This window comes from Sebastes umbrosus, chromosome 6 (assembly GCF_015220745.1).
Source record: "Sebastes umbrosus isolate fSebUmb1 chromosome 6, fSebUmb1.pri, whole genome shotgun sequence".
NCBI lineage: Eukaryota > Metazoa > Chordata > Actinopteri > Perciformes > Sebastidae > Sebastes > Sebastes umbrosus.
Window position 1 is genome coordinate 16,907,838 of NC_051274.1, and position 8,882 is coordinate 16,916,719.

Sequence of the window (8,882 nt, forward strand, 5' to 3'; positions counted from 1 at the left end):
TATATTGAATGAAATGTGAGACTATGGAATGAAATCCTGAATATATTGAATGAAATCCTGAATATATTGAATAAAATGTGAGAATATGAAATGAAATCCTAAATATATTGAATGAACCCTGAATATATGAATGAAATCCTGAATATATTGAATGAAACTCTAAGAATATGGAATGAAATCCTGAATATATTGAATGAAATCCTGACTATATTGAATAAAATGTGAGAATATGGAATGAAATCCTAAATATATTGAATGAACCCTGAATATATGGAATGAAATCCTGAATATAATGAATGAAATCCTGACTATATTGAATAAAATGTGAGAATATGGAATGAAATCCTAAATATATTGAATGAACCCTGAATATATGGAATGAAATCCTGAATATAATGAATGAAATCCTGAATATATGGAATGAAACTCTGAATATATGGAATGAAATCCTGAATATGTTGAATAAAATGTGAGACTATGGAATGAAATCCTGAATATATTGAATGAAACTCTGACATTATGGAATGAAATCCTGAATATATTGAATGAAATCCTGAATATATTGAATAAAATGTGAGAATATGGAATGAAATCCTAAATATATTGAATGAACCCTGAATATATGAATGAAATCCTGAATATATTGAATGAAATCCTGAATATATTGAATGAACCCTGAATATATGAATGAAATCCCGAATATATTGAATGAACCCTGAATATATGAATGAAATCCTGAATATATTGAATGAAACTCTAAGAATATGGAATGAAATCCTGAATATATTGAATGAAATCCTGACTATATTGAATAAAATGTGAGAATATGGAATGAAATCCTAAATATATTGAATGAACCCTGAATATATGGAATGAAATCCTGAATATAATGAATGAAATCCTGAATATATTGATTAAAATGTGAGAATATGGAATGAAATCCTAAATATATTGAATGAACCCTGAATATATGGAATGAAATCCTGAATATGTTGAATAAAATGTGAGAATATGGAATGAAATCCTAAATATATTGAATGAAACTCTGAGAACATGGAATGAAATCCTGAATATATTGAATGAAATCCTGAATATATTGAATAAAATGTGAGAATATGGAATGAAATCCTAAATATATTGAATGAACCCTGAATATATGGAATGAAATCCTGAATATAATGAATGAAATCCTGAATATATGGAATGAAACTCTGAGAATATGGAATGAAATCCTGAATATATTGAATGAAATCCTGAATGTATGGAATGAAATCATGATATATATATATATATATATATATATATATATATACGCATGTTTTCTGGTAATTCAATAAATAAATAGTCTATATGAAATAACCACATGGTAAAGCCTATTTTGTATACTCCTGTGTGAATTAAATACTTGAATGAATGTGAAATGAATGAATGAAAGTACTGAGTATTTACTTCACGTGTGCATGCTGGGAGTGGACATACGTCTTAGAGAGTGGGCTACGTGCAGGATGACGCTCTTTCTGTCATTGAATTGAATTGAATTGAATTGAATTGAATCACCCTACAATGTCTGCAAGCCTGGATTACCAAATAGTCCACAATAATAGAATAGTAATTTCATATCTTATATTATATATATTATATTCTAAGATACTGGAGTTACCCTGCACTATATTCATTTTTAACAGTCTCTTCTGCACTATATTCACTTTTTTTTAATAGTCCTATATCACAGCTGTTACCCTGCACTATATTCAGCCTTTTTACAAACATGTTTTGCACTATGGAACTGTGATGCTGGAAACTTGAATTTCCCTCAGGAACAATAAAGTTACTATCTATCTATCTATCTATCTATCTATCTATCTATCTATCTATCTATCTCGATAACTATATATAACATGTGTTTTATACATATATATATATATATATATATATATATGCATGTTTTCTGATAATTCAATAAATCTATATAAGTCTATATGAAATAACCACATGGTAAAGCCTATTTTGTATACTCCTGTGTGAATTAAATACTTGAATGAATGTGAAATGAATGAATGAAAGTACTGAGTATTTTCTCAATTTAAGAACTTGAGTGCAAAATGAACAGTTTTCAGTGAAATTTTTAAATATAGATCTAGCCTATATCGCGATGGAAACGATATAGAAAAATATATACGTTAGACATTTTTATATCGTTTTGACACACACACACACACACGCACACACACACACACACACACACACACACACACACACACACACACACACACACACATACTGTATATATATATACACACACGCTCCTGCATTGTTGGTTATCTTGAGGCTGTCTTGTCGAAGATTAGGAATAATGACAAGTACAATTTTTCATTATTCAAATTAATATTGGGCTCAGATATCTCTATCCCCTTTTGGCACACCTAGATCAGCAACTGTAAATGTCACTTATAGCCCTTGTCGAAGCAATGCCAGTTCATAGGTACACATATACAATCAAATCCAACCCAAAAGTCCTTAAATGTATCCAATCTATGTCAAGCTTAATGTGCAGTTTTTATTGACTCTGTGTCAGAGAGATGTGCATTTATCTCTGTAGATTTTAAGGCCCTTTATTTCTAATATTTTATCCCTCCCATGTATTGTATGTAGTGGTGGACAACACTTTAAACAACAAAGCCATCAAATATGACACCATCATCAAACATGGCCACAGAAAAGTTGAACTAATGTGAAAAAAAATTGGTTTGTTTATTCACAAGTATATGATTCATTGCTTAATTGTTTGCATACAGTGAGTTTGTATAATCTTGCTCAAGTGATAACTTTAAGTGTTTGGCTAACACAGCCAATAGATCTACCTGTCCGTCGACTCTGGCCACGTAAGATAAATGAAAGCCATTAAGACACAAATCAAACATTAGCCTGCCTTACTACATAAGCAATGTCTGCTCTGCATGGTGAATGGATACGAAGTGCAGGGCATTTAGAAGTTGGCTGACACAAGTAACTGAATAATTTGTCTACAGCATGATTGATTTTGGATTGTTTTATATTAAACTATACATTAATCTATATAACCAGACAAAGCAGACCATCATGAACGTCTTGCTGCCAGTCATTCTGGCATTGCATCCCACAGTTTGGCTGTCTGGGTCTTCAGTATTCAAACAAGAACATGCAATGTACAACTTTTTACCTCTAGGTGTCACTGACAGCTACCTGTATAATATTCTCACTCCGGCATGGATGACAGCAATGAGTAGGGGACAAGTTTATTATATGAGATAAGGGTAAAAAAGGGGGAAATGTCAGTGCTCTTTAAACAATGCAATATTTAACAAAATAACAGTGGTTTAAAAGACTATTTAAAAAAAAAATTCAACATGTTTGACAGTGTAATGGTGTGTAAAATCAAGAGCCCAACTCTAAGAACATCTAAAACTAAATTTCCCCTTTTTTTTGTTGGTGTGTGAGATCATATTCTGGCATTGAAATTGATCCTGGGATAGAGCATGAATTGCTAACAGCATGATAATTATGCATTCTGAGTTCAGTTGGCTGCATTATTTGTGATCCATCCTCTCATCCGCTTTGAAGTTATTACAACATCACTCCTGACTGCCTTTGTGCCTCTCGTTTTCCTGACACACAGAGATGCACAGCTTGATTAGCAAACACGCTGTGGTTTTTGAAGTGTTTTACATAATGCTGCGTTGTGCCAAAGGTGACATATTGTTTGAGTCAGAGTGCATTAGCAATGAAGGCCCATCACTGCCTGCTGCTGTGTTCCAATAGACTGCATTTAATGACAACCATACAGTTGCAACTGCAGCAATATACACACATACTGTATTGTATATTCACACTACAAAGGTGACGTGATCTAAAGTGACGACTCTTCCAACCAAGTTTGACTTTTTCAGGTTATTTTGGGTTGAAATGAAATGACGTATCTTTCCTCAGTGCAATGATGAAACCTGAGAAGACAGCAGAACTTTAATTTCTTTTGGCAAAGCCGCTCTGTGCGGGCTTTAGTCCTACATTTAGTTTCATCTTTGTACCCCATCCACGGCCAGAGCAAGTACAATTCATGTTAGGGAGTGAATGATGTAATGTCTGAGAACATGCAAAACAATACCTGAATGTCATGCTCTGTGTCTCTAGCACTTCACATGGAGGCCCATGTCTAGACAACACAAAGTGCAGCACCAGACTGAACTCAGTCAAAGGGAAAAGTTCTTGTCACATAGAGTTGTTTCTGGGCGATTTCCTCAGTCCAAATCTGGCAGACTTAAGAGCTCAGCAACTATTAACTATATCCAATGAAAGAACTGGATGTTCTCAAGTGGTTGGAAATATTTTTTCATTAAATTGTTTGACTTTGTGACTGTGTTGTTGTTGCTGAGTTAAATGATCATAACCTTTAAAAGTTGCTGATTTCAGTGCATTTAATCAATTATTTCTTAAAGGTTGTCCTTTCAGATTACCAGTTTGATATATAATGGCCACCCACTTTTAAATTGGGCAATGGAGCTGCATTATATACCACACCCATCAAAGCCTTTCACCTCTGCTATTAGACTAAAAGCATGCAGACATCACCCATATGTTTCACATCAAATAGTTTCCTATGTCACATATGGCTGCAGCTGCTTTAAAATCGTCTCGTCTAGTGTCTCTTTATCTGGTATGCATCAGCAGTCACATCCTTCCTGGTGTGAAGTCGGGAATGTCTCTTGGCCACCGTGCTTGGCTTGGTCCAAATAAGTGGTGGGTGCAGAAGGCCATGGCACTCAGTGGCAATGTTCTCAGCTGGTGGCTCAGAAACGTAATAGGCTTTGGAAAAGAAGGGTCACTTCTTCAAATAGTTTTGGAAGTACACAGCTTAAGGGTCCCCTACTGTAGGCGTGAGGCACAGTGAAAACTGCTGTAGGCAGGCATAATAAAAGGTGTTACTACCCAGTGAAATCAGCTTTTGCCTCTGGGGAGCTATCTTTTGTGTTCCAAGAAATGTAAAAAGTGACAAGGAGAGGCTCAAATACCCCAGTACAACTCTGTGTGTGATAAGACTGCCGATGTCCAGAGGGTCTTGACGGAAGAAAATAATTTCCTTCAAATATTAACATTTCCCTTGAGATGTAAAACACCTTTTTCCTTTCAGATTAACTTGGTCTACGGAAAGTAGAAGAGGGCAGTTATGCAGAGCTGTGCTTTAAGTGTTAAATCCCTTTACACAGCCTTTACTACGTGCTGTAAATTCCCCTGCCATTTCCATGGTGTAGGCATTAGGTGGATAGAGCTGAGTGGGTTTGTGTTTGCAGCTCCGGATCATGGACAATGGAGGTGTAATCTTGCCAAAATGCTCCCAACAGCCCCGCATTTAATGTGAACAAACTACTTTTTATTCACAACTTAAATAGGTTTTATTTGTCATTCAAACTCACATCAAGTAAAATTATGTTGACAATTTGAGACAAGTTTGTGGCATTAGGTAGTTTTAACTATACCTCTGAACCATGTTATTGGTATCACACCACATTTAAATGTGTTAAATACTCAATGCATTAGCGAAGCAGAGTTGCTATTTCAGCACTGAGCCAAAAGCTGTTGTTGTATACTGTGGGGCAGACATGCCATTTAACTACAGCCTGGAAAATCTTTACAAGACACAGGTGGGAAGTCACTTTCACCACATTACATTGGCTCTTAATTTCCCGTAGTGTAGCCCCCCGCGTAGCCACAGCGCCCAGTCTTTGCTGGTTTACTTTAAAGACTTCCTCTCCTCACTTCGTCTTATAGAATCGCAGTAGTGTGTTGATGGAGAGTACAAAAGTAGAAAAAACTTTTGAGAAGCTACAACAGTTATTGGTCCTTGGCCACATATGACGTTACTGCCAAAAGACAGCTATTATTAGAAGATTAAGAATAATCATCTGACACTTTGTATGTGTACTTGTTACTGGGTTTCCTCCTATAATTCTGTAATGGGATGATCCACATTCAAGTTGAAGTGAAGTGGAATTACTCAATAGATAGCCTGAGGCATACAATAAATCAATTTAGACCACCCCACGCACTACCTCTCTGGCCTAACAAAGGTTATAACAAACACTACGAGGCCCTACCCATCTGTTTAAACAAGAGAGGAAGATCAGGAGGACAATGTATCACACAATGGACAGATAACGTTAACGCCTGTTGCATTAGGGGGCCCCCCGAGTAGACAATGATGTCACCGCCACTGGCATCAGTTGTAATGATGAATATTAAAGCCATCGTCGAAAGTACTGAGGCAAGAATGACTTCACTCTGCTCGGAGAACAAATAACAAACACGACGTATTAAACTTTAAACTTTAATTCAATATTAGTGTGAAAGTGCCCATTAGGCCACATTATTACGAGGCGGGGATGCAGTCAGTGGGCTCGGGCAATTAGTAGTGGCATAAGTCACCATTCAAACATGCATGAATGAGAAATTACAACAGTGTGGGGTGCAATTACCTCTCCCAAATCAGAGCGTGTCAGATGACATTATCTCGCAGGCTGACAGCCATTACTGGACTGAGGGGGAGTAAGGAGAGGTCAACTACTGTGGGGGGAGCGGGTCATTTGGTCCCTGCCTGTGACATGAGGACATCTCTCTGGAGTCCAGAGGGCCTCAAATGTTCTCAACCTACAAGGCACAAGGCATTTAGGCACTCATTTCTGTTCGACCGATGATTTATTTGTATGTAGAGACTGTTGAAAGTGTACAAATTCAGAACTGAAAGCAGCATGGAGTTGTTGAAACGGCACAAGGGATAATTTACTTCTGAAGTGGTATTTGGCAAAACAGTCCAGAGTATAGCGACAGACATGTTACTGCAGGTGGCCGTGGGTTACGTGTGCTATGTAATCTTTTGTCGTTTGTACAACATCTGTGGAAGAAAGTGAAATGTGATGGTGTGAGTGTCAGCAGCTTGTGGGTGCTGCTTGGTTGTGTTTGAGGCTCCGCAGCAGGGCAGGGCTGCACAGAACAGATCTCATAGGGATTAGCCACTTGGCTCATGTGTGCAGGTTATTAATGATCATATGAGCGGGTCAACTGTGAGTTGAACTTGTGTTCAGTGCCCCTGCGTCATTCATGTGTCTCCTGTAGAGGGGAAAACGAAACCAGGCGAATCAGTACATCTGTTATTATGTAAGTCATATAGACATACTTGGAGGATAACTGGTCTGTCATCATAAGGACTTGGATAGTTGTTATGTAGGTCCAATTGATCCATACGCTACTAAAGAGTTACAAATGTGCAAAATGGAGAGTCATTTTTAAGCTGAATTGTGAATTAGATGAGACAAACAGGCCAACATAGTGCGTGACCAGTGCAGCTGCGCATGCATTTTGATTATAATGAGCAGAGAAAACTAATAATGGGGCCAGTGACTCATCTCTGTCATTGATTAGTCGAGGAAGACCCCTGAAACAAAGTGATCAATGGCCCCAGTGCCCCCTTGTGCCTGTCTGATGATCAGTCTATTCATGAGGCAGCTTTTATTCTCACAATGATCCTGAAGATCAAACTAAGAGAAAACTGGAGAGATATTGAAAAAGGACAGACCCTTGTATATAATGCAGTATATATCAGATTCCAGTGATAACAGCTGTAATACAATTAACCCATCCAAAAAGCTCTTTTGACAAAGATCACAAACATCATGTGATGTCTAATGATGCTTGTATGAGCTTGATTTATCAGTGTGGCTTGTTGGCATCTGGAGGAGTAAACATCCGTCAATAATTTGGCACCTAATTGGAAGCTGTGGCGCTGTAAATACACCGAGGTTAAACAGTAATAATTGTGAACATGTACTAATACAAACTACAAGAAAAGTCTGTGATTTTAATACCATTGTAACATTCTTACAAGATTATATTACCAGAGGCACTAGCCTACACTGTAAACAATTGCTGTTAATTTACAGCAGGATTTCAATAGTATTAACCTGTTATTGCTAAAAACAGTGCTTTACTGTTAATACAAAAGAAAACCTAAATTACGCTCATAGGCCGTTTTTTAACTGAACTATAATGCATTCTTAAAAAACAGCACTTTACTGCTGATCAATTGTCTAAAGTATCATCAGTTACAGTTTCATACAGTATTTTTTTAATTCTGGGACCTGATCTGCACATGTGAGGCTTGTACATTGTACATGATTGTAAAATCAGTGAATTAGCTATATTGTTCTTCACTCACATGTTGTTATGGTTTGCATTCTGTGCTTGTAGCCAGCTATAGACAGACATTTTGGGAAAAGTGTCAACAAGTCTATTATAGCCGTTTTCCTAACAAGTGCCTTTAATTGTATTTAGTGTGACTATTCCTGTCTGTAACCTGCTAAGTCTATTCATCTAGGCAAAAAATAATGTTGTATGTAAAAGATACAACCTAAATAGTGCATTAAAACAAATCAGTAAGATAATGTAAAAGAAAGATGGAAAAACAGCTATATAATGTATCTTTAAACAGTAAATTAACTGTAAAATAATGTGAAATTATTTTTAAAAAAAAAAACAGTTCAAACTGTATTTTTCATTAACAGTACAAAGCTGTACATTTCAGCGACAGTATAATAATGTTAATTTTACAGTAACATAAAGGCAACCCTGCTGCCATCAGTTCATCACTGTTAATTTACTGGTAAATTCTTAACAGTGTATCTTTGGGATCATCACAATCATTTTCCACTGAAGTCGCTCCATCTTAAGTCATTTCTCGTAATTTGGATGACTGTAATGCAGAAAAAGGGAACATGCATCATTTCGAAAGATTTGGAAATACTTCTATGTAAGTTTGTCCCGCCCTCTCCCTCCCCAACTAAAAAGCAGCAGGCTGC